The following is a 24,815-nucleotide window of genomic DNA, read 5'->3' as shown; positions in this document are numbered from 1 at the left end:
GAACTGCAGAGATGGTAAATTAATCACAAGAGCTCAGAAAAAGAGAGAGACTGCGACAGAGAGGGGAGCTTGTAAACTGCCCGTTTTGGGTTTGCGGTCGTTACAGCCGTCAGCGATTCCCGCTCCAGGACTGTAAAACGTCTCGCCAGGTCTTCGTGACTACATCCATGTCATTTACTCAAAAAAAAAGGCCCAAAACGACACTTGACCAACCATCCACACAAGTGCTCATTTTCACAGAAACAGCCTTACTTGGTCTTGGACTAATTTAATCAAAGCTGACAGTAGATTTTTAAATTGACACAAAATGTAATAATTCTATTAAATCGAGCAAGCGGTCAGTTATGGCCAAATGTTGTCCTCGGTCTCTGGAAAGTCATGCAAGCTTGCGTGAGAACTGAATTTTGGAACTGTAGCTACATGATGCACAAGGTATCTGATTAGTTATGTAAAATGAGCACAATAACAAACAACACGACAAAAATGCGCTTAATGTGGAAACGGCTGACTCGCCCTCATGTTGTTCCCAACCCGTAAGTCTTTCGTTCATCTTCAGAACACAAATGAAGATATTTTTGATGAAATCTGAGAGTTTTCTGTCCCTCCATAGACAGCAATGCAATTTACACATTCAAGGTCCATAACGTCATTAAAGTAATCCATGCAAAGGTGGTTTAACCTCACTTTTATGAAGTGACGTGAGTGCTTTGTTTGCACAAAAAAAAACATATTTTACCACTTTACTTTCGAAAAGATTGACCTGCAATCCAGTAGGGGAAGCACCACTTTTTGAGACCGGAAGTTTATTATTTTGTAAATATAGTTGTAAATTATGTATTTGTGCGCAAACAAAGCACTCACGTCGGTTCATAAAATTGAGGTTAAACCACTGAGGTCACATGGATTACTTGAATGATGTCTTTTCTATCGTTCTTGACTTTAAATGTGTAAACGTTGCTCCCAATGGAGGGACTGAAAGCTTTCGAATTTCATTAAATATATCTTCATTTGTGTTCTGAAGATGAATGAAAGTCTTACGGGTTTGGAACGACATGAGGGTGAGTAATTACTGACAGAATTTTCATTTTTGGGTGAACTAACCCTTTAAAAGAAGGAACTACAGGCACAAAATGTCCATTCCAGTTAGCTTTTACAAACGCCTACAAAAACCGTACAACTTTCCGCAATATTTTACAACTTCTAAACTTTCAGAAAACATTCGAAGTAATAAGTAACAAGATTTATAAATTTATGAATGATTTTATATCAATATTGACAGGTCATGGACCAATATAGACAATATTTTACCATTTTGAGATTATCGGTAACTGCTACCATAACTGTGGTCAAAAAATGCCAACATCAAAAAAACGTTGACCTTTAAAATCTATTGACAATTTAGTTGACGGATAAATTTCATATGTGTGGTAAATTTTGAGTATATATATTATTTTATTTAAATAAAGAATTAAATTTCCATTTATTTTGAAACAAAGATATTGATAATGGCTATGGCCATTAAAAATAAAACCTATCAATTAGCACTACTTTTTATATTTGACAGACCAATCCGACCTCACGAGAACATGTAACTATTTTACGAGGTGGAAATTTTGTATGAAAAACATGCGATTTATAAAAGTAACTCATTATGAAGGACCATGACCACCGCCAACCCCTCCCCAAAACGTACCCGTCACTGGGGTTTAAACTGATCGTATGAATTCGTACAAATGAGTCACCAATTAAGCACAATGTAAAATAGTTACGAACTGCTGTGAGATTGTGTTGGACAGATTATAATGCATATTTAATAGGCTGATGCATATGCACATGATCTAATTTGCATATGTAGAACTAAGTCAACATTTCAAAACAATGCAGCATATTCACTTTTAGCCTCTGAAAACATTCCGATCTAAAAGCATCTCCAGACTCAAGCAAAGGTTGTACCCCGAGGGAACGTCTCGCTGTGCGTTGAATGAAAAGGTGCTGCGAGTCAAGGTTCAATTGAAGGACTCGCCGTGGGAATGAGCTTTATTTAGACTCACCTGCTGGGAGCCTGAGATCACACCGCCTGTTAGCGCTCACGCTGCTCGATCACCTGAAATAAACAAACAAACACACAACAGTCATCCAAAGTGATGAACGCTGCAGCTGGAAGGAAGAGGGAAAATATCAGCTGCCAGTAGATTTCTCTCAAAGCCTTCCAAATAACTAGGTGCACTTCCTCCCTGATCTGACGTACCTTGTTATCTCTTCAAAAGCCTGGAATGCACACGAGAGCCAAAAGATTTAAAAAAACGTAGACAGTCAACTCCCTACACAAGCCCCTCAGTCGATAAATGGAGAAACATAGAGAGTAGGCCAGACGAAACTCTTTGAATCTTAAAAATAATAACTCCTGCACACACATGCTTAACGCTCCTCTTCTACGAATCTCACAATGTCTACACCATTTCATTACAGGCTAATGATAACCGCATTCTAGAACCAAGTTAACACTTCATATTTTTTCTGGTTGTTTAGTTAGCGTACATTTAGCGAGGTAATCTCTCAGTGCACAAGCTTAGCACACCGTTCACGCAAAGAACAATAACTATAACAATATTAGCTTCGCCCACACCAACGCATAATAATGGTCGGGTTTACTATAACGGTTCTGCAGTTCTCGTTAAAGTCTGGTGGTTTTTGATTGGCACGTCAGTGTTTTTTTTTAACATAGACTGTAAACATTTTATTGGGAAAACGAACACTTGAACATCTGCGTGATGAGAACTACCAAAAACGACAGAAACGATCTTTGGAAACAAATTATTTGAAATGTAAATAATTGTTTTAATTTAGCTCACATCCCATTCGATTACATGGAGAGGGCGGGGTTTATGAGCTATACTGCAGCCAGCCACCAGAGGACGAGCGAAATGTTTTGGCTTGTGCTGCACACTTGGTTTTAAGACTTTTATTTTAGATATAGTTCCACTTTGTCGTTATCATTATGGTTGTGCTGTGGACTTCCCTATTCTCAGAATTAGAATGATTATTAAAACTAAATAGTTATCGTTAGTTATCATCCTTGGTGTGAACAACTATTTAGCCTATATTCTGTTCAGTTACACAGTTTTCTTTGATCAGGCAACACAAACTGTGGACACTGGACAGACTTGATGGGTGGACCGAATTAAATGACAATGGCACTTTAATAACAATAACAGATGGTTATTTAATATTGGTTATTCATACTACCATACCGCTAAAGCTAAGGCACAGTCGCATTTACCGTTATTTGTCAAATGTTTGTGGGCGAAATCCAGTCATGTCAATTGGTATCCACAAAATCTGGAATTTTAACGCAAGGGTGAAAGATTTCGCAACCGGTTCAAGTTGGTCACGCAAATTAACTAATAAACTAACTTCTGCGTGAGCTTTGCTTCATACAGTATTGCTATACAGTATATTTGACAATGGACCTTTTTTGCTAACAAAACTTTGCAGAAATGTGACTGAACCTTTACTTTATAACTTGCCACTAAGTGTTCTCACGATACTGGAATTTCAAACTTCGATACAATACCATGAACAATATTGATATTCAATACCATTTTCGATACCACGTGGAAAACTGCCATCTATACTGCCACACAGATCATTTATTATGTCACAATTTTTTGATAATTTGGATCATTTTGAGCACAGGGACGCTTTATTTGAATCGTTGAACTACATTTACAAAAAAAAAGTAATAAAATGAGAACAAACAAACAAATTGCAAACAATAGAGCAATAAATACGATAGAAAACAAAGAGGCAAATGAAATAAACATGGCTTTTCAGATATTTCAGTATCGATACATCGAAAATATCGATTTTTTGACAACACTACTTGTCACCACCAAAAAAACATTTTGCAATCATTCTCAATGCTTTCCAAAATGTTGCTATATTTATGGATTGGCACCTGCAAATAAATGTAACGTTTTTCCTTCCACTCTGTTTAGAATGTCTTACGTACCGAGAGACAGACAGACCTCCATCAAAGAGCTCAGTTGAGGGGAAAAACCCATCAAATTGACCCTGTCGAGAGCCCTCGGGGAGTTCCGCAGCATGTGATAACCATCTTTATCGTCTGTACCAACACATCTGTCTAAACACTGCTAGGTCACACAGCGGGTAGTACATGCTGCAAGTCCACGCATCATTTCACTCTGTGTGTCCGATTATGCTAAACTCTTATAAATGAAGGTTCCAAAGGAGGAGTTTCCGCAGTGATGCAACCGAAGAACCATTTTTGTTTCCCCAAAGAACCTTTCAGTGAGCAGAGAACCATTTTGTTCTTAGCATGAAGAACATATTCCACTATAAAGAACCTTTTGTGCAATAGAACATTTCTGCGGATGTTAAAGACTCTTCATCCATAAATGCCAATAAAGAACCTTTATAGTTACACAGTTACTTAGAAACCAACTGAATCTACAAGTTAATGTTCAGAAAACTCAAATTAGTTCAATCCTGTTACGCCACATGCGAATAATTGGTTCACGCTTCATTCACCGTGCTGATGGGGTTCAGGGTCACTTAGATAACATCGGTACTTACATAATTGTGTCTGGCCCGTGTTGTCCTACAGACAGCTAGTGGCCCCTGAAGCGAGGTGATTCCTGCTCTGCAACTTATGCAAGCAAGCTAGTCTCGGTCTTTGCAACCGAAACACTCAGCATCTGTTTTCACACTTCCAGACATATTTTGGCTAAGGAACCCATTTCAATTTGGGGTTTTATTGCAGACCAGTGAGCTCCCAGCTATTTTAAAAAACTCAGACCACGGCGTTTGTGGGAAACGAGACACTTACGCAACACTGGATTGTTAGTGTGATTCTGTCAGACGGCTCTGAATTTCACAGGCTCTCGCTACTGAGTTTGGCTCTTTTTGTCACCCTGAGCATTAATGGGGTTTATGAGAGGAATGTGCAGAGATTTTGGGGAGTACTTTGGTAGCCCACAGCATCATTACGCTAGCCACGGTCCGTTCGCTGGCTGCTTGATGCATATTGCGTACAAAAATGTCAAGCGCTGGCTAAAAATTAACAGTTCCAATCTGATTGGGTGTTGGGGGTTCTTCATGAATTATGAGCAATATTACTATACAAGTCTGGAAAATTATAGCTGCATGATATATCGTAATAAAAGCAATATCGCGATATGGCATAGCGCAATTTAAGCAAATATATGTGATACCGGTTTCAGAGTAAAGCACATTTACACACGTGTAGTTCATGATACAGTGTTTCCGAGTCTTGGTTCAGCAGTGAATACACGCGTGTAAATGAACATCCAGTTCCTTCGCTATAAAACCGACAGCGCATTTATTTATTTGTTGGCAACCCGTCAAAATAAAAGCTTGATGACATATTATTTGGAAGAGAAGAAATTAAGAAAATTGTAGTATTGTAATTTTACAGTAAAATACAATTACAATTTCTTATGTTTAATATATTGAATAATAATCCTTAATATAATCCCATAATAATAACACTGAAAACAAAATCCTAATAATTAGTAGGGGTGTAACGATACACAAAACTGACGGTTCGGTACGTCCCACGGTTTTGACGTCTCGGTTCGGTTCGGTTCATCTAGGTTCATTTAGGTGGAGTGGGGGGTTTAGAAAGCTAAAATTGTTTTTTTTTTTTTTTTTTACAGTGCTTTAATTAACAAATTGTGTCCTTGTCTTTAAATTAATTAAATTACAAGTAAACGTTTCGCAAGGATAAAAAAAAATCATCTGCTAATGCTGTAAACTATATAGGAGCCCTTACTTGCACATTACTATAACATTAAAGCTTAACAACAGAGCCTAGACTTTTAGTCTAAATACAGTTGCTATTTATTTTTAGATATAATAATAATCAGCACTCAAGTAACAAATTGTATGAAAACATGTAAACTGCACATAAGGCAGTTTTTACATTAACATATGTTTTTACTCTAATTTATTATTGAATATAATCATTTACACAGTTGCTGTCATTTTCATGACAGATATTTTAAACATACATTAAATAATCAAGATGTCATTAACAGGTTAAGTAAAATATAATATATAGGCTAATATAGTGCATTTATTTAGTGAAAGAGTTCATTTCCTTAGCAAACCAACAAGCTGTGGACACTGAATGACTTGCCTGAGGTAACTTAAATAAAGCTATGTGAAAAACTAAGCGTTTTATTGACGTATTTCCGCTGTTGAAACACTGACTGAGCGATTACACGAGTTATGATGCCTTTCAGTAAGTATACTGTATCTTTCAACATACCTTCAGGTGTCCATTCATGTTTATTCTGTAACTGAGGAAGAGAATCGCGTTTACTCGCGCTCCGCGCTGCCGCTTTAAATGAGGAGCCTAGTACGGTGATCTGTCACGCCACATCAAAGAGCGCCAAAACGACATTTAATGTTTGAATTTCGTGATCAGATAGACAGAATTTGAAAGATTACACCTTGCTTATTATCGAAAGTAACAAATTTCACTGAGCTTATTGCGATTAAATGTGGTTAATAGGCAACAACGCTGTATTCGTTGTACACATAAGACATGAGGTCCAATGAGCCGGGACAGCAGGGGGCGGGGCGGGCGTGTTCGGTACGCCATGAGAGTATCGCGATTCGTATCGTGGGTGGTGTATCGCGGTTTTTCGGTTCGGTTCGAAAATCGTTACACCCCTAATAATTAGTATTTTAAAGTCATTGAATTGGTCAAAAACAGTGTGACTGTGGCCTATGAAACTCAAGTGGATTTTTTTTTTTTAAGCTTTATGTTTCACTTATGTTCACTTTATGGTTAGAATTGGTTCTTGTAAACAAGTTTTGAGCCCTAAAAGAATTTCGCACTTTAAAAAAAATGCAAATGCACTCACCAACAAAATCACCTCAATCATTCTATAGCTAATTAATAATTCTTTCCAAATAGAGCAATTCAAGTCATCTGGTGAAACTTCCTGTCTTTTTCATATCACAATATGTAATCGTAAAATATCCTACTGCCAGTTTTTTTCCCAATATCATGCAACCCTATGAGGTATAAAATGAGGTGTACATGTGATATTGCCCAGCTGTGGTTGTCAGATATGGTCTGAACTCAAAAGAGTGATCAAAGAGAAGAGGAAGTCCACTTTGAACGGCTGACAAGCTATATTTGACAGAATAACGGGCAGATGAGCGTTCAGTAAACCATCTCAGTATGTGAGCATCCCTGCGCTCGCTCTACGCCAGAACAGATGGTGCTCGGGAATCCCTTCAATAAATGATAAAGCCCCTTCAGGACCACTGCCTGACTGACAACCCCTATGAATATGAACACATTCATGCCAATGATTACGAAGGTGCTTCACTTGTGCACTTTTGAATGGAGACGAATCTTTTAGCTGTTACGTAGCAGTCAATACAAGCCTCTCTGCCCAAAAACAAACTGAATTTCATTCACACACCTTGCTTTAACATGGCGTGACATAATGAGGCTATGGTCCTAATTATAGTCTTTAGTATAAAAAAGCCAGAGTGTGACATGTGCCTTATAGTCCAATAAAAGCAAGTAAACCAGCAGTTTAATTTGTTTTCATGCTAGAGTTTATGGACCAAAATCTTATATCAAAGCATGAATAACTTTGTGTCTCACAATACTTTTTTTTAAATGTTTTATTGTTGACTCAAGATACATAAATGTTGACTGCTTTACATTACCTAGTGTGCTTTGTTTGCTGACAGTGCTTGGGAAACGGGGATTAATGGTCCATGCTGACACTGCCGGTGTACCAGAGGAAAACCTGCTTTTAACTCGCCTGACGGTTATCTGATGCAGTGACTCAGAATCCCCTGGGAACAACCAGCTCAATGTTGAGGAGGAACTGTTGTGTAGCGAACATAGCCAAAGCACAAATCATAAACACTCGGCGTAGATACAAGGTCACTTCAATCTCATAGCTGGAGCAGATGGGCTGGCGACCTTTCGCTCGAGATGGCTAAACAAACAGCATGTGGTTTATGTAAAACAGCCCGTCACTGCATCAAAGGGTGTTTCCTAAGTTGCTTGAATAACTAATTTATCTTATGAATATATGAAGTTCTAATGAAACACAGACCCATTTCAAAGATGTTGTTAAATCTGTTCATCCAAAAAAAAAAGGTCATTATTTACTCATTCTCATGGTTTTCCCAAACCTGTGTGTTGTAATTTTTTCCATGGAATACAACAGGAGAACATTTCTAAAGAATCATTTCAATCTGAACTTTCAGTTGTTTGTTCCTTACACAAAACTATCTTATGATCCACAGAAATATAGTCTCGTCAACTATCTGTTTAAAATGTATGTTTATATGTTGGTATGAATCACCAAATTTCTAATCTCTTCAGTAATCTGCAGTCACACCCTCATGTAACATGATTTGTATCTTAAGGACATGGCCGTGGAGATGGGAGGGGTTTAGGTTCATCTAGCACAGACAGAGGAGCTGATCTGATACACATAAATGTCCTGTGAGGCGTGATGACTGCACACACCCAAACACACAGATGGACTGGGTGGGGGAAGCGGCTGCGACCTTTTCATGCATTATCAGACTCATTTCGTCCTTACTGTCAATCTTTTGTTTTAAAGTTCCCCTGTGGTGAAAAATGTGAAAATCAAGCTTTTAATGTTGTTTAATGTCTATGTGGTGTTTTTAATATACTTTAAGACGAACCATGAGCAAATTCATAAGTCAACACTAGTTAAAACTGCAGTGAACCAAAGACGGTCTGAAATCGCTGGTGTTTCTGACATCACAAACTACCAATCACGTCAACAAGTGGATCTCAGAGCTGAGTGAGTGGAGGCGGGGCTAATTTGCATATTCATAGAACCACATATACTAAATGAGGCAAGGGTGTAGAGTTACATTCAAGCTATTTTAAGGCATGAAGAATTTTTTTTTTTCAAAGAAAAAACGTTTAAATATGTAATTTGGTGATCAAAGATGAGTTAATGCAAAGTCAAAATATGCAAACCGTCATGTTGAAACTCATGTGGATTCTGAACTAGGCTACCTTTACCACACAACATTTCCTCCCAAAGACCACTGAAGACCACACAAAATAAACTAACTCTCTTCAATACAATTTCACTCCATATGGAGGAAAACTAGAAAAAGGGCGCTCAAACTGATTTACAAACAAAGTGATCAAAAGTCATTAATTTTCAGGGAGTTGGTGATTATTAGTAACTCCTCTAACTGCTACTGTTGCGACAATATTATAACAGTTCAAGACCAGTTTGTGAAAATTAAGAGATGATGTGGCGACTCCCAATGGGAGCGAAGACACTGAGTTGACTCCCCATACAGTTGGATACTACAGTCGAATGTCTACTAGCTAGTAATGAAACTGACAACGGTATTTAAATGTGGAATTGGACCCGAAAACACAATGGTTGACAGAGATACCCATGGCAATGGATGAGACAAAAAAAGTCTCAAAAGAGTTGGTGATTATTGGTAACACCTACTACTGATACCATTGCAACAAAATTTCAAGTTGAAGCTAATTAATTCAAGTTTATGCAAATTAACATTGACTTGACTTCTGATATGATTGGATTCTACAGTCGAACTAGGAATTAAAACAATTATCTACATTCACAGTCTCTACAACTAGCCGACTAATTGGTCTTAAGGAAGCCCTGTATAATTGTGCTGGATTCTCGGTTCACGATTGGATGAATTTATATCAGACACTAGTTCCGTTTAGAAAATGCTGTATTGTTAGGGTTAGTTTAAAGTTCTTAGTATAAAGAACTTGCGACCTTGTGTTGCATTCCAGATAACTTTGAAAATAACCAACAGAATGTTGTTTCAGTTGCCATCAAACGGAACTTCTCTTCAAGATTACAAGAAACTTCAAGGCCAGTATTCATTCAACTTTGCATGGTGGGGCCAATGTAGGCACAATATGGGCTTGAGGTATGGGCCCTACATGGGTTTGTCCATGGGTTCCATTTCAGCCATCATGAAAGCCACTGAAAAACACATTTATGGCCCATACTGTGGTTAATTCAGATAGGGCCAACATGGAAACAAATGGACAAACCCTTGTAGGGCCTATACCTCAAGCCCATATTGTGCCTAAATTGGCCCCACCATGCAATGCTGGGTGGGTAGGTTGGGACAAGCGAATATCTGCAGAATATTGGCCCTCCAGGACCAGGAATGGACACCCCTTTTCCTATCTAAAGTGCAACAGGAGTTCCAAAACAGCTGGATGGAACTCAATGGAATGGAACAGACTGCAAGGGTCTCAATGCGTCAAAAAATGTCCACAATAATGGATGGCTGTAGCAAAAATCCATTTTCATGACACATTCCCCTTTTTGTTTTTCCTGCTTTTATTTCTACTCGTAATCTTAATGACCGACCACATACCCCTCAGATTCGGAGGCAAATGTGATCTTGCTTGTTAGCATGTTGTGAAATGCCACTCTTGGCTGATGATACACAAGAGTCGAGCAAAGCACTATTTAAGAAGACATCTGAATACTAAAACTCTGACTCTCCCGACTGTTCCATTGAGGAAAACCATGATTCTTAATACTGAAAAATTGTTCCTGTCAATTCTGTGAGGATTGTGTGACACAGGCCATGGACCAGATCCATCCGGTGCACTGCCGTCATCACGGGGACCCATCTTGTGACATCACAGGGTCACTGTTTTCCTCTTCCTTCCTGAAAAGAGCCATCACAATGACTGCATAATAAGATCACATGGGGTGACCTACATATATCCACTGACAAAAGACAAGTTCAAGGAAAGAAAGTGACACATCAACATTGTCTTTTTTCAAAGCCTGTTGTGTCAGCTTTGTAACCATCTGAACCATCAAAAAGAAAAAGAGCACTTCCTGTCCACTTAATCGAGAATAGGAAGAGGAAACGGAATGCTTTCCTGTTCCTGCTGTGGATTGCATCTCTGTCATTCGAACACACACGCACAAAATAAACACAAAACAAACACATAGGTTTATAGGACTCTTAGGGCGCCAAAAGCAGTGCTGGACAGTAACAAATTATTTTTTATTTTGTTACTGTACTTGAGTATCTATAGGGAAACCTTTACTACACTTCGTTCCAAAGCTCCACTGAAGCTAGGCAGGGCTGAGCATGGTCAGTACCTGGATGGGAGACTCCAGGGAAAACCAGGTTGCTGCTGGAAGAAGTGTTAGTGAGGCCAGTAGGGGGTGCTCACCCTGTGGTCTGTGTGGGTCTTAACGCCCCAGTATAGTGATGTGGACAGTGGACACTATACTGCCAAAAAGCACCGTCCTTTAGATGAGACGTTAAACCGAGACTCTCTGTGGTCTTTAGAAAAATCCCAGGATGTAACCCTGGCATCCTGGCCAAATTTGCTCATTGGCCTCTGACCATCATCATGGCCTGCTAATCATCCCCATACTGATTGGCTTCCATCACTCTGTCTCCTTAAGTAATATTTTATTAGGGTATCTGTACTTTTACTCAAGTAGGCTACTTGATTTGTGTACTTCGTCCACCGCTGGCTAAAAGTAGCAAAGTAGCTGTTACAAAATATTTCAGTAGCATATATTTCAGTTGGTTTCACAATAGGCTAGTAGCTATATAATAGCTGCTTCAATATTTTTCCATTGAGTAGTAGTGGAGCATCACTATTTTAAACATGCTAAATGTCCTAAAATGTCCTCTTATACTCATCTAAACATGGGGGAATTCATTTAGTTTTAGAGAATGTTCATTCAGAAGGTTCATTTAAATAAACTGTTTTAAAAAAAAAACTTTTTATTAGTAGTTTCTAGTGTGGGCTAGCTTTAAAGGTGAACTAAGTAACTTTTTTTACCTTAACTGAACAGCTTCGGAGTCATTGGAATGGTTATATTACTTCAGGTCAGGAAGTCTCGCGATGTAAACAATTGCTTTACGGCCAAAAGAAATCTGCTAAAATGCCGTCATTATTGCGCTCCCTCACGCTGTTCGAACCCGAATGAAGAAGGCGTTTTAAAGAATGTCCCATCTGCTTTGATGTCGTTGATCTACTAGCCTCTGGTGTCTGAGAATAGCCAACGAGTTTTTACAACAGTGTTGTCAAATATCTATTCCGAAGCTGTGGGGGGAGCTCTAGAGAGAAACCTGCAAGCAAAAAGCGAGAATACAGCGAAGAAATCCCGAAGTTACTGAATGCAGCTTTAATGGTATTTAAATCAAAAGCATGCTGCTAGCTTTTAGCTACAGTTAGCTTCCACAGCTTCAAAGTAGCTTTCCCAACACTGATATCTGTTTTCGCAGCCACACATCCTCAGTGGAAACTCTGATACAAGTTTGGAGCTGTGCTTTGATAAGCCTGAGACCTGCAGGGCTCGACTATCTCACTGTCAGGAAAACACTGAAGGGACATGCGAAAGCACAGTGCTGTGTATGCGAGGATTTGTTTTGCTATACTTTCTGAGATAAAATCTTTCAAAATATCTACACATGTACTGTCAAACCTCTTTAAAAAGACCTGTGAGGTGGCCTCACTATCAAAAAAAAAATACAAAATACCATGAAATTGACTTTAAAACATTTTTAAACATAAAAAAAACCTAGCTACTGTAATTGGCATCGTTAAAGTAGGCTAGTTATATGACTTTTTTATATTTGACAAAAAAAACAAAACATTTCAAGTCTTCTGAAGCCATTAAGAAGAACATAATTTTTTTCTTTGTTAATAAATAAAACCATCTTCAAGAGCACATTACAATACGCTGCAAACTCAAAGAAACAAAGTTCAAGAGGTGCAGCAACATGACTATCCTAAACAGTCTTGATCTCCAAAAGGCCTCATTTTGCGCAAACTCAAACGCGCAGGAGTCAAAAAGGTTGAAGTACTAAAGACAAACAACAGTAGGAGACTCTTAACACAATGATATCAGCTTTACTCAGGGAGGGGGTCAATGCGGGCTTGATGTCAAAATACAAATGCTAAATTATAGCATGGCGACCCATGACAGAGTTTGATTGATGCCGGTCGGTTCAAGAACTGAAAGAGTCACATTGAGATTGTGGCTCGAAACCAAAAAGCCTTTGGGGTTTGTTGGCCGCTAATAACGGTCTTGAGCGAGAGTGAAACTAGAGTTGTTATTCCTCTTTTTCTGTGATTTTTAACACATTACAAACTTAATACTGGTGTTTCATATTACAAAAGAATATGACCGCAGAAACAGCAGGTACAGCATTGTTAAAGGTCATGATGGAGATCTACCACCATAAATGTCAAGAAAATACAACCTCGGGCAGACAGAACCTGCTGTGCCACTTACTTTCAGGGTCATTTTTAAGAGTAAACCGCTGCCTCATCCTTGACTAAATTGCCACATCCAGGAAACAGCCTTTAAGTGGTAAAGAGCTGGTGGAAAAGACCTCAGTCATTATTCAAGAACACTGCCCTCAATTTGCTGTTAAATCTTTCAGTGTTATGTCCAGTTTAGCAACGCTGTAGCAAAATTAGGACAGCATTACGCAAGTGTTAACCACAGCTGAAGAGTGTGGGCCCTGCCCTGTAAACAGTGATGTGAGAACAAACTGCAATATCCTTCTCCATTACCCATAATCTATCTGATGGGTAAATTACATGATGCTCATTTTTGTCTTTTTTAAATGACCAATTTATTATTAAAAAACACATATAAGTGAAGTGAATACACATACTGCAACGTGACCACGGGCCAAACTCTGCTGTTACAATTACTAACTTCATCCATTATGACAGGATGCTACAAGCTGGATATAAATAGCCGCGCTTCTTCTCCATGAACTTGGACACAGTGCCTGGAACCAACGGACTGTGTTCAAATACCAGTGCGTTTGTTTGTTGAGTTTGTGTTGCATGCAGATCGTTTATGTCATGTTATGCCAAATCAAAGCTGGCCGTGTGTATCAGATATTCGAACAGGGCGGCTAGCGTCTCTGAGGAACACGATCCCTGCTGTACATGGAGAAGCTCCAGTAATAGAAGGGAATTCCACGTATTTGGATTTGCATGAACGTCCATCCACCTTCAGAAGGCTTTGGCACTCTTAGTTCAGCACACAGTAGTAAACTCGATCCTATCGGTCATTAACGCATCCATAAATACCCACTGTAACATACACAATCATTATCAGGTTGAAGAGAATGAACTTGTGAACTGCCATTCCTTGCTCAGATTCCCATCACCAGTCAATAGAACATTTTAAAGATCTCCCAGTAGATCCAGCATTCCTGGTTAAATCTAGAGATATTTGAAGAACTCCAAATGATCCTTCATGATTCATTTTAATGTTCTACGTTTAACCTTGCAGGAAGCATTTATTCCAAAATGTGACCATGTAAATGCGAGGTATTTTTAGTTTTGTACATGACACCCAACAGAAACACGTCAGGTGTTTGGGTTCATCATATGAACCTTTCAGATAAAACACTAATGCACTGTTTGTGGAAATTAACAATCGCCAAGTGCAAGTAAAAATGACAAATCGGATTCAAATATTCGTATTCATAAGACTCACTGGTTTCCACCTGCTAGTGTAATTTTGTAACTAAGACACCTACACACTACAAGATAATCGGGCCGATTTTGGGCCCAACTCTCCCCTTCCGACAATCCTAAAGTCCTGATTATCTTGATGGTTCTACAGATTATCTTATCAGATTTTCCTGAGGTGTGATGTGTGTTAAGAGTGATTGAATCTGCTCGGAAGAACGTCTAGGCCGCACCGATCTCAAATCGTAAATATCGTATAATATAATAAACATGTTGAATATTTACGATTGTGTGGGGGGAACCCAGAGGACAAACGCGCACGCACTCTGTAGATTGTCATGTGGAACTAAACAATACCCAATTCAGGAAGCGAGCTGACGAAAGAGGGAAGCATGACACACCTTTTTCTTATTTCAGCGAATTTTTGGGTAAAAGGCAGTCCAATTGCAATCACCATTTCTTTTTACCCATCCTCCAACATGTAGGTTTACTCTGAAGTCACTTTTGATGTGAGCGATTTTGCACAGTCGGGACTCTAGTTGTTTGTGAATGGAGTGTGTGGTGTCTTGGTCACATTGTGGCACTAAACACACACGTCACCGCTAGATCCTATAGAGTGGTGCAGGTATGACATCACTTTGTAGGGCAAAATGCGAAAGCGAGTTAGCATTTTAGCATAGTCCCGAAGTTAATGGGTTTTTTTAATGGGTTTTTGGTTAAATGGCTGAAAATAAGGTCTGTGGTGATGGTGAACACAAGCTCAAGATACTTTCACGCTTTATTATACAACATAAAACAAATCAGTATTGACTTGATTGAAAAAGGCAGTTGCTAACAAGTGGCTAAATGGGACTACAGAGGCAGTCGATGAGTTTAAACGTCATCGCGCTGAACAGATAAACAGTCCGCTTTTACAGCATCGTTATGCTTATAGTCGCACCATTATAAACTAGTCTAACTCAAACTTTCAGGGTAAATGTTTTTAAATAAAAACTGAAAGTGACTGTGACGTTTACGTTGTGGAACCGTGGTGTAGTTCGTTTATAGCCTACCTTTAGCTTTTTACTTCTAGCAGCTGCAATTAGGCTTCAAAATTCATAAAGTTATGCACATCTGAGAAAATTATCTCGAAAAACGTGCAAGTATCAAAAACTTTTGTTGATCAGAGCTTGTTTTTTGCGATAATCCAAAAGCCTATGGGAAAATCGTATTGGGTTTTTGTCGAGGGAACCAGCGTGATGCGAACTGCCAGTTGGCCTACAAAATGACGTCACACCTGCGCCACTCTATTGTGCTGGATTAAACCCTACTCTGAAGAAGGAGCTAATTTAGTTCCCCGAAAGGCATTCCTATAACCAAAATCATTCCCAGTTCCTGCGGTGCAAACACACCGAAAAGTGGGTACTTCCACCAATAGTTATAGGAACTATAGAAAGGTTCCTCCAGTGTAAAAGCCCCTACACTGGGCTGTTTGTCACCAGTAAGCGAGAAAAAAGCTAAATAATTTAATTGTCATGGCAACATAAACATTTTTAATAAAAAAGGGCAAAACACAGTTGTGTTAGCCTATACTTTCTCATTTCACTCACTATTGGCAGGTGTGGCAAAAAAGTACATTTTGGACCCTGTTTGAGAATACAGAGCTGTGATGCGGCACTCGACAACAGGAACTAAGAGTAGGGTGTGTCCGCCCAGGCAGATGAGTCGTTATATTTAGGTTATTTTTTTCTTTTTACACAATCAGTGCAGTAGAGCACATTTCCTTTGTGGGCAGGATGCCATACACCACCCTCAAAGTCAAGGTCACAGGGTCACATACATGCGCATATAAACAGACAAGCTTAATAAACGATATTTTCTTTTGTAACAGGATATTAATTGTGTGTGAAGTTTTACAATCCTTTTTTATTAAAGTACATTACAGGGCAGTTTTCTTTTTGTACGCACCATGAAAAAACCTGAATAAAATGCTGTTTTGTAACAAGTAGCTGTAAAAAATAACACTAACAACTGCACTGATCCAGATGAAACATTCATATACAAACACACAACATATACATGTGTATAACTTCAGGCTAATTCCCCCACCTGAAGATGCTGTTGGTGCATTCCAGGGAAAGCTGAGCTGTTTTGGCCGGAGGGAGGGATGTAAGACTGCCAGAATGTATATATCTTCATTAGCACATATGCGCTCAGATTTGTGTACTCAACCGTAAGAGAGAGGGTCAAAAAGTTGATTTTCCGAATTCCAAACGATTCACTGACAAATTGAGCCGAGTCAAGGATTAGCTTGACGATTCACACCTTCAATTACGTTGTCAAAAAAGACACAAGGCTTTAGGGAGGATGTCTTCAGAAAAGAGCTTGGCTAAATGCTCTACATTTTAATCTGACCTCAAACCACTCTCTGTTCAGGGGGCCGTAAAATCAACCTCAACCACGAGAGCTCAGACCCACTTCCTCCAAACTGACTGCGATTTAAAATCCCAGGATTCGTTGACCAGATCCGAGGCTCTTACCGAGAAGCGAAGCGCTCGGAATCTGACACGTTAAATTAAACAAGCGCCTACGATCTATCAATGAAGAAAAGAGTGGTTGGATGTCTTTGTTTTCATGGCAGTGCAGCCTGAGATTCACAAAGGTGGAATGTTTTAATGTCGGACAAACGTAACCCCTGGGGATTTTATGGATACAAAGCGTTGCTTTTAACCTGCAACAAAAGCCTGTCGTCCATTGGAAGCGATGCAAAACCACTGTATGGAGCTTCATTCAGTCTCGAAGTGTTTTATGTTTGTCTTATTAAAGAAAGAGATCACAATGATCCAACTTCGGCCTGTGGAAAAGGCCTGTGTTTGAATGCCATCCAAACGAAGCAACCGTCATAAGTTATTTAATGCTAACATTCAAAAGTTTGGAGTCTGTTATATTTTTGAATGTCTCTTCTACTCACCAAGGGTGCATTTATCTGAACAAAAATACAATAAAAACAGTAATATTGTGAAATATTATTACAAAACTACAACAAACTGAATTTTCAGCATCATTACTCCAGTCTTCAGCGTCACATGATCCTTCAGAAATCAGTCTAATATGCTGATTGGATGTAATAACAGTATTTTAGACCACATTTTGATGCAGAAAGAAAGACAGATGTGACGGCCACATCTGGGAGTGATTGTGCCGCTCTCAACAGATGTAAAATGACAGTGATTGGGTCCATTAAACTCCTGACCTGGAACATTTTTACTGTGTTCCCAACACAGACACACACACCCCCCGGGGGTCAAGCCTCACAGTAAACACCACCAAACAATATTTCCCACACAAACTACATCGGAGTTGTTTGAGCTCGCAGCTGTCAAACAACCACAGCAACATCCCTACCAATACCACCAGCAAATTAAAACTGCAACAAAACTTTAATAGCTAGGCCTATAGCCATGAAAATGGCCTTGTTTGTAAGCACATGCAATCTCTTTGTAATTAAAATTAAACTTTAATAACCATTTAATTTATTTTATTTAGTCAGATTTGAATCTCTTGCGTAAGACGTCTGGCCTCTCAGAGCCAGCATGCACAAAACTGGCTGGGACATCAAACGGTTTCGTCTCAAACTCATTTGAGTCAGCTCTTGGCATCTCCTTCTCTTTTTTTTTTTCCTCTCACAGGGTACGACCTCGTAACCATGGCGAAGGACTACTAATATCAATGCAAATGGATTCTCTGCTAGCAGGAATTCGGCTGGACCGGAGGAACCCCGAGTGCCACTCCAGAGGAGGATTCGACCGAGGAGCCGGCGCATTTTCTTTCACACAGTCCAGAAACTTAAAACCAAAAACCAGACAAGAACAAAAAGTTTATACAGCATCTATAATCAGGCCTGGAAATGTGTGTGTGTGAGTTCCAGTTCAAAATGTAGAGGATTTCCATAATTTATCCATGTCACCAAGACACCAAACGCTATGCAAATTTCATAGATAAATATAGTGGGATTTTCGGCATCTGTGGTATAAATATATAAAATATGTCAAGTCAAGTCACCTTTATTTATATAGCGCTTTTTACAATATTGTTTTCAAAGCAGCTTTGCAGTGAAAATAATTGAACAAAGTTTGTTTTGGCTACATAGCCGCCCAACTAGGGTGAATGTCGGCCATCATTCATTTATCATTATCATTTATTAAACAATGAAGGGCTTTATCGTGATTTGTTCTTGCTAATCTAAAGAGCGTTTCTTAATCAGATATCACTATGCTACGTTGGTAGGCTTGCTATGTTGTTAGCTTGTTCACCAAAGGCTAATGGATAAAACAACAAAGAGGAAATATTTGTACCAAGTTCTGAGAAATGCACTCTTTGTATTTACATTGGTTTTGAAAAACTTTGACACCATTTTCAACAAAAGTTTTAATTTAAAGAATTGTCATGTGGTATAACCAAGTAAAGGTACACCATAAAAAAAAAAAAATCTAAATTTCATGTGTTACTTTCCATTTATTTGAGCTGCACTATTAAACGTTAAAAGGTCACAATCCCCATGTGATCTTATTCCTTGATGACAATGATTCTCCGGTGTCTATAAAACCTTTGACAAAATCACAGCGAACATTCAGATCTGTTGGCGCTGGTGTTGAGCCTGGCAGAGAGAGGCAGATTCCATGTGTATGAAACAGCTTCACAAACAGCTTTTTCAACCACCATATATACTGTCACAGTAGACAGTATCAATATTTACATTACATTAGTTACATTTGTCAAATGATCACAGAAGTACTGGGATAAAAGTAAGTTTATAGTTCGGATATAAACACTTATGTCTATGGTAGCGTTCAAAATAGCGCAAATCACCTTTTGAAAGTAAATTTGCGCTTCAAATAGCCTTAACGATTGCATTCATTACATCGTTACACCAGTAGGTGGCGACAAATTACTCAAAAATGTGTTTTTTTTCTCATTGAATCATTTATTCAAGAGATTCATTCAAAAATGCTGATTCATCCAGTAATAAAACAAGTGAAGGATTTACGGGTGAGTCATTGAATCATTCTTTCAAACCGATTGTTTTTTTTAAATAATTCATTCAAATGAATGAAACGCTTTTAAATAGACTGCAGCAATTAACATTTTGTCAGAACCTTTAAATGACATGTTATTGTGTTTAGTTGTCGGTTCAGAATCATGGGAGAATCGTGATCTCTATTTGAAACAAAACAATCGCGATTCTCAATTTACCCAGAATCGTGCAGCTCGACCATTTATTTACAATTATTTTAGAAATTTAATGGTGTGAGAATTGTGAGTAAAAATTGTACTACACCAATTTGTTCTTTTTACCTTTTTTTTTTAATAAAATCTTTTAACGTAACATTTTTGTTATGTTAAAAAGTTCATTCAAAACTATCATTACGGGGGGGTTGTACCAATTGACATTTTACAACCTGAACTTAACTAGCCTTGTCATAAAAGGTGACTTGTTTAGATCTTCAAGTGTTTTTTCAGTTTTTTTCATTTCATGTTTTGATTGTTGTTTTTTTCTTTGTATGTTTCAACACATTGGTTGCACCCGATGACTTTGATTTGGCAGATACAGTACACGATCCAAAAATCACATAGCTCCAAATTAAACACAATTCTGACTGCTCATGAAATTGTTGCTTCACTTTTTCTGAGAACAGAAACATAACTTGACTATGGAAACATCGCATGTCGCATCTCCTCTAAACAGAAGGACGTTGTAAGAAGACATGGAAAAGATCTCTTGGGCAAGACATAAGCCCATTCAAAGTCTGTGAAAAGGGTCCTTAGTGTCACATCCAAAGCGATCTCATGGGGTCTGTCCTCCTCTCACTTCCTGTGCTGGTATAGAGTTGTGTTACAGTCTGTGAGAACCATCTCTATGGGGCCTGTTTCCACCCACACATGTATAAAGAGATTATTCTGACCCTTATCCCACAGAGACACGATTCCTGACAATGATGCGGTCTTATGCCACACCGGCTCATCCAATTACATTACAAGATTTGCTCACGTTGCTCTCTGTCATTTAGCTTGTTCATCTATAATCAAATAACCCCACAGAACAATATGTGGATATGTCTAAGACCACATTATGCGGCTGTGCGCCATTTTGTGGGTTTATAAATCTAGTTTTTGACTGGTAAACGACCGGAATCTGGAATGTCAATGCAGATGTTCCTCTCCAATGGACTTTAGGTAGTAAAACTCTTGTTTAAGGGGTCTTCCAATGATAATAAGAGTTATTCCTCTCTTAAAAAGGTATTTCTTAGGTCACAGACATCAACCCATGTACTTGACCTTAAAAAAGCTGGTGCAAAAATGGACTGCTTTTGGCCTTAGGACAATTCACAAATGAATGACTGTTGAGAGACGGCTGCTGTAATGATGAATCAGTCAAAAAGACTCAAAAACTCACAAGTAATGGCTTAATTAAAAAGTTAATTCACAGAAACAGCATCTGTCTCATTTACTAACAAATAGGCTAATAGCAAATAACAACTAGCAATAATCTACTGAATGTCTTCGTTAAAAAAAAAGAAAGAAAAAGAGAGACCAACCAAAGGTGTGTATCCCAAAGCCTTCATGAACTACAACTATTTACGCCCAAAAAGTGGGGTGACAGTTTGTCAGATTAGTCAAATTATTCAGACAATCCACAACTAACTAGTCAACTCTGAAAATACGTGGTTTGGCATATCCCCAATTTAAATCAAAGGATTATCAGCGCAAAACACATTTACATACATAAGTGCTCTCAGCTGCAACTTTTCAGTCGCCGTGCCGCATGCAGATGGTGAAAAAGAAAACCAGGATAAAACAAACCCGAAATTAGACTCGTATGGAGCGGCAAGACCAAAGAACGCGAGAGTAACTCGCACAATAGAAACACCACCACAAGCACTCGCTCCACACATCCTCAAAACTAAATGAAAAGTTTCCATGGCAGAACGCAGTCAGCATGTGGAGCTCATATGTTTCTGATAAGCGTTAATGGGGAACTGTGAGGTAATGATGAAGTCATGCTTGTCCACTGGACAGGTTCAAATAAAAAGACTGGTGCTTTCCAAATGGTTCCATTCTTACTCAAGCACTGACACACACACACACACACGCAGAAATGAGACTGGCTCACAGCGCTTGTCAGGGCAAGAGAAGATAAAATTACGGTTTCAATTCGTGTTTATCTTTACACGCGGCTGGATAACAGATACTCCAAATGCATCTCTATATGTATCTGACCTCAGAAAGCATTCTCAGTCAGACTGTGTTTTTTTTTCCAGATATGAAGAAAGAAAAACAGAAAGACGCCTGATCATCTGCAATATTCATGCACTCCTTTGCGTGCAGAGAGAGACAAGCGGACACACCCATCGAGAAAGGAGAGAGGCTAAAACCTGGACTCAAATTCTAGTATTAAAGAAAAAATGTGTGATATCAATTTAAAATCTAGTGTCAGCGACAGTCCAGAAATCTGTTTATCTACACAACGAAGGCCACTTTCACTCAGCAGCAGAATACGGTTGTCGGTCCTGTATTTGAGTCCTTAATACGGTTATGTTCACACACAGTTTGGTTATTTACGGAAATGACAAGTCACTGTTCTCCACTGATCGGCTCAGTTTTGTGTTCTACGCGTGATTCAAATAATTCGCTATCCACCCAGATATAAACGCTACTGGTTTAAAGGATTAGCTCACCCCAAAATGAAAATTTCCTAATAATTTACTCACCCCAATGCCATCCAAGATATCCATGTCTTTCTTTCCTCAGTGGGAAAACATTTCTGGATTTTTCTTCTAACAATGGACTTCATTGGTTACCATCGTTTTTAAGTCCAAATCAATGCAGTTTCAAAAGTCTTTGAAGTGTTTAAAAGGGCTGTACGCGATCACAGCTGAAGAAGAGGTTGTTATCTAGCGAAATGATAGGTCATTTAAAAAAAAAAAAAACATTTAATTTATAGACTTTTTTACCTTCAATAGTTCGGATTGAGCTGATCAACAAACGGACAGGGAACTACGTCATCACGTTGAAAGGTCACGCCGGCGCCGGCAGAAGTTCCGCCCCACTGTTTACAATGCGAACATACGTAGGAGGATAGTTCAAATAGTATTGTTTGCTATTATATATATAGTAATAGTATTCAGTGAATATGAATAGTATATGAATAACATTCTGATGAATATGAATAGTAGTTCAAATAGTATTGCCGGCGCCGGCGTGACCTTTCAACGTGATGACGTAGTTCCCTGTCCGTTTGTTGATCAGCTCAATCCGAACTATTGAAGGTAAAAAGTCTATAAATTATTCTTTTTTTTTTTTAAATGGCATATCGTTTCGCTAGATAACAACCTCTTCTTCAGCTGTGATCGCGTACAGCCCGTTTAAACACTTCAAAGACTTTTGAAACTGCATTGATTTGGACTTAAAAACGATGGTAACCAATGAAGTCCATTGTTAGAAGAAAAATCCAGAAATGTTTTCCTCAAAAAACATAATTTCTCTCCCACTGAGGAAAGAAAGACATGGATATCTTGGATGGCATTGGGGTGAGTAAATTATTAGGAAATTTTCATTTTGGGGTGAACTAATCCTTTAAGGCAGGGTAGGCGATTGTTATGCTGGTTGAAAGTCTCTTCTCACACACACACACGTATATATATATATATATAGTCTGTAGCAAGCGTAGCGTTCACACTATAACTACTGTAATTTGGAAGAGATGGAAACCAGTGACTTTTTACTCTGAGCGGTTCGTGGCTCATATTTATGTGTTTCAATGCCGACACTATCAACACCGAAATTAATCTGCAGCAGTCAGGTGGTAAAAGTAAGAGCTCTATAAGTTGTTTATTCATTTTTATTGTAATGTTATCTGCTTTGAGACATGAGGTATTTTAATGCCGTCTCTCGTGACGCTTTGCTCCTTGCTGTGCGCGTTCATGTGTTTTGGAGAAGGCGTGACTTTGTAGATGCTCTGAAGGAAGGGTGGGATCTCATGCTTTCAAAGCTAGCTTGCTATTGCTAACCTCTGAAAATTACCTATCCTACCTTTAATGGAGATTTGATGGATAAGCTCGTAGCTTTGATTGGACTCGTGTTGTGTCAAAAGTGATACAGTCTCAGGACCATTGGCTGAACGTTCAGTCTGATGCATAAGGCACACAAAATGGAAACATTTCAGGAGTTTTGAAGTCGTCATTTGATTGGTTGAATTCTCCAGGATATCCGGGAGACGTGTGAGTCGCGTTGTTTAACAGGCCACCTGGAAAAAAGCCGTCGTGGACATTGAGCGCTTATCGGGATCAACTAAATGCTGTTGTTTTTTTGTTTTTTTTGCGCCATTGTTGCAGTAAACTTGACGACTTAAAAGTCATAATCTCATAATGTCTTTGATATTACTTTGGTCACTGTAGTTACTGTTACTGTTAAGAGATACGGGCTTGAATCCTGCACGTTCATACAGACATCATTCAAGATGCTATTGTAATGCTGTGTGAATGGGAAATTTCAAGACTCACAGTCTCAGTAAATGCGGTTGAGCTGTAATGTCCAATGACTTATCGCGCAGTTCTTACTATAAACCATAAAGCTAACAATAACGATAACTATATTAGCATCCACACCAACACACAATATTGTTCTGTTTATTCAATGCACAAGCTGCAGTTTTGTCGTCTGCATGCTCGATGCTCTTTAAAGTTGGTGAATTCTGATTGGCTGTCAATATTTTTAGCATTCATCAGCAGGGGCACGTTCAAGTTCAAAATGGTGCGCAACGTTTTGCTACGGTTTCCGGGTTGAACGTCATGTTTCCTGGAAACGGCGTGCACCGGTGTGCAACGGGGTTTGAGATACGTTTTCTCTTGTTTGGTGGGTGTGTCAGAACTGCAGTCCAATCAGCAGCAACATGTATATAAAGCACGCGGTATTAAAGTGAACTCGCACAATGGGTTCAAGGAAAGTAATTTACAAATGTGTTCGATGCAGCTCGGAATACGCAACAACTGAGGATATTAGAAGACATGTTTGTCGTAAGTTTTATTGTAAAAATATAGCATATCAACATAATGATGTAGCCTAGTTGTTTATATTTTTAGCTTCATTGCAAGTGTATGATATTTGGTATAGAAATAAACAATGGTAATTAAGTGCTTTTCCTAAAAATGAGAAAGAAAATACAGGGTATTAAAACAGTATGAACTACAAATAAAGTCAGTATGTGAGGCTAAAATAGATGTGT

At 38.7% G+C, this 24,815-nt stretch overlaps 1 protein-coding gene and 1 long non-coding RNA gene across 4 annotated transcripts in view; one reads left to right on the top strand and one right to left on the bottom strand.

Moving 5' to 3' along the window:
- Positions 1-21,095, top strand: part of LOC311295378 — a 51,090-nt gene extending 29,995 nt beyond the window's left edge. The window contains exon 2 of the long non-coding RNA XR_014628322.1: positions 18,223-21,095. This is a non-coding gene — a long non-coding RNA (uncharacterized lncRNA). The remainder of the gene's footprint in view (positions 1-18,222) is intronic.
- The window catches only part of add3a (adducin 3 (gamma) a), a 100,500-nt gene that overhangs the window by 73,437 nt on the left and 2,248 nt on the right, over positions 1-24,815 (bottom strand). For 2 of the 3 annotated variants that reach the window (XM_084416686.1, XM_084416690.1), the window contains exon 2: positions 2,052-2,104. The exons of the other annotated variant lie outside the window; for it this stretch is intronic. The gene's annotated coding sequence lies outside the window, so the exon portion shown is untranslated. The remainder of the gene's footprint in view (positions 1-2,051; positions 2,105-24,815) is intronic. 3 annotated transcript variants of the gene reach the window in all.

This window comes from Rutilus rutilus (genome assembly GCF_951802725.1).
Source record: "Rutilus rutilus genome assembly, chromosome: 8".
Lineage (NCBI taxonomy): Eukaryota > Metazoa > Chordata > Actinopteri > Cypriniformes > Leuciscidae > Rutilus > Rutilus rutilus.
Note: the sequence above shows the minus strand (reverse complement) of the source record. Positions and strands in the feature narration are given on the sequence as shown.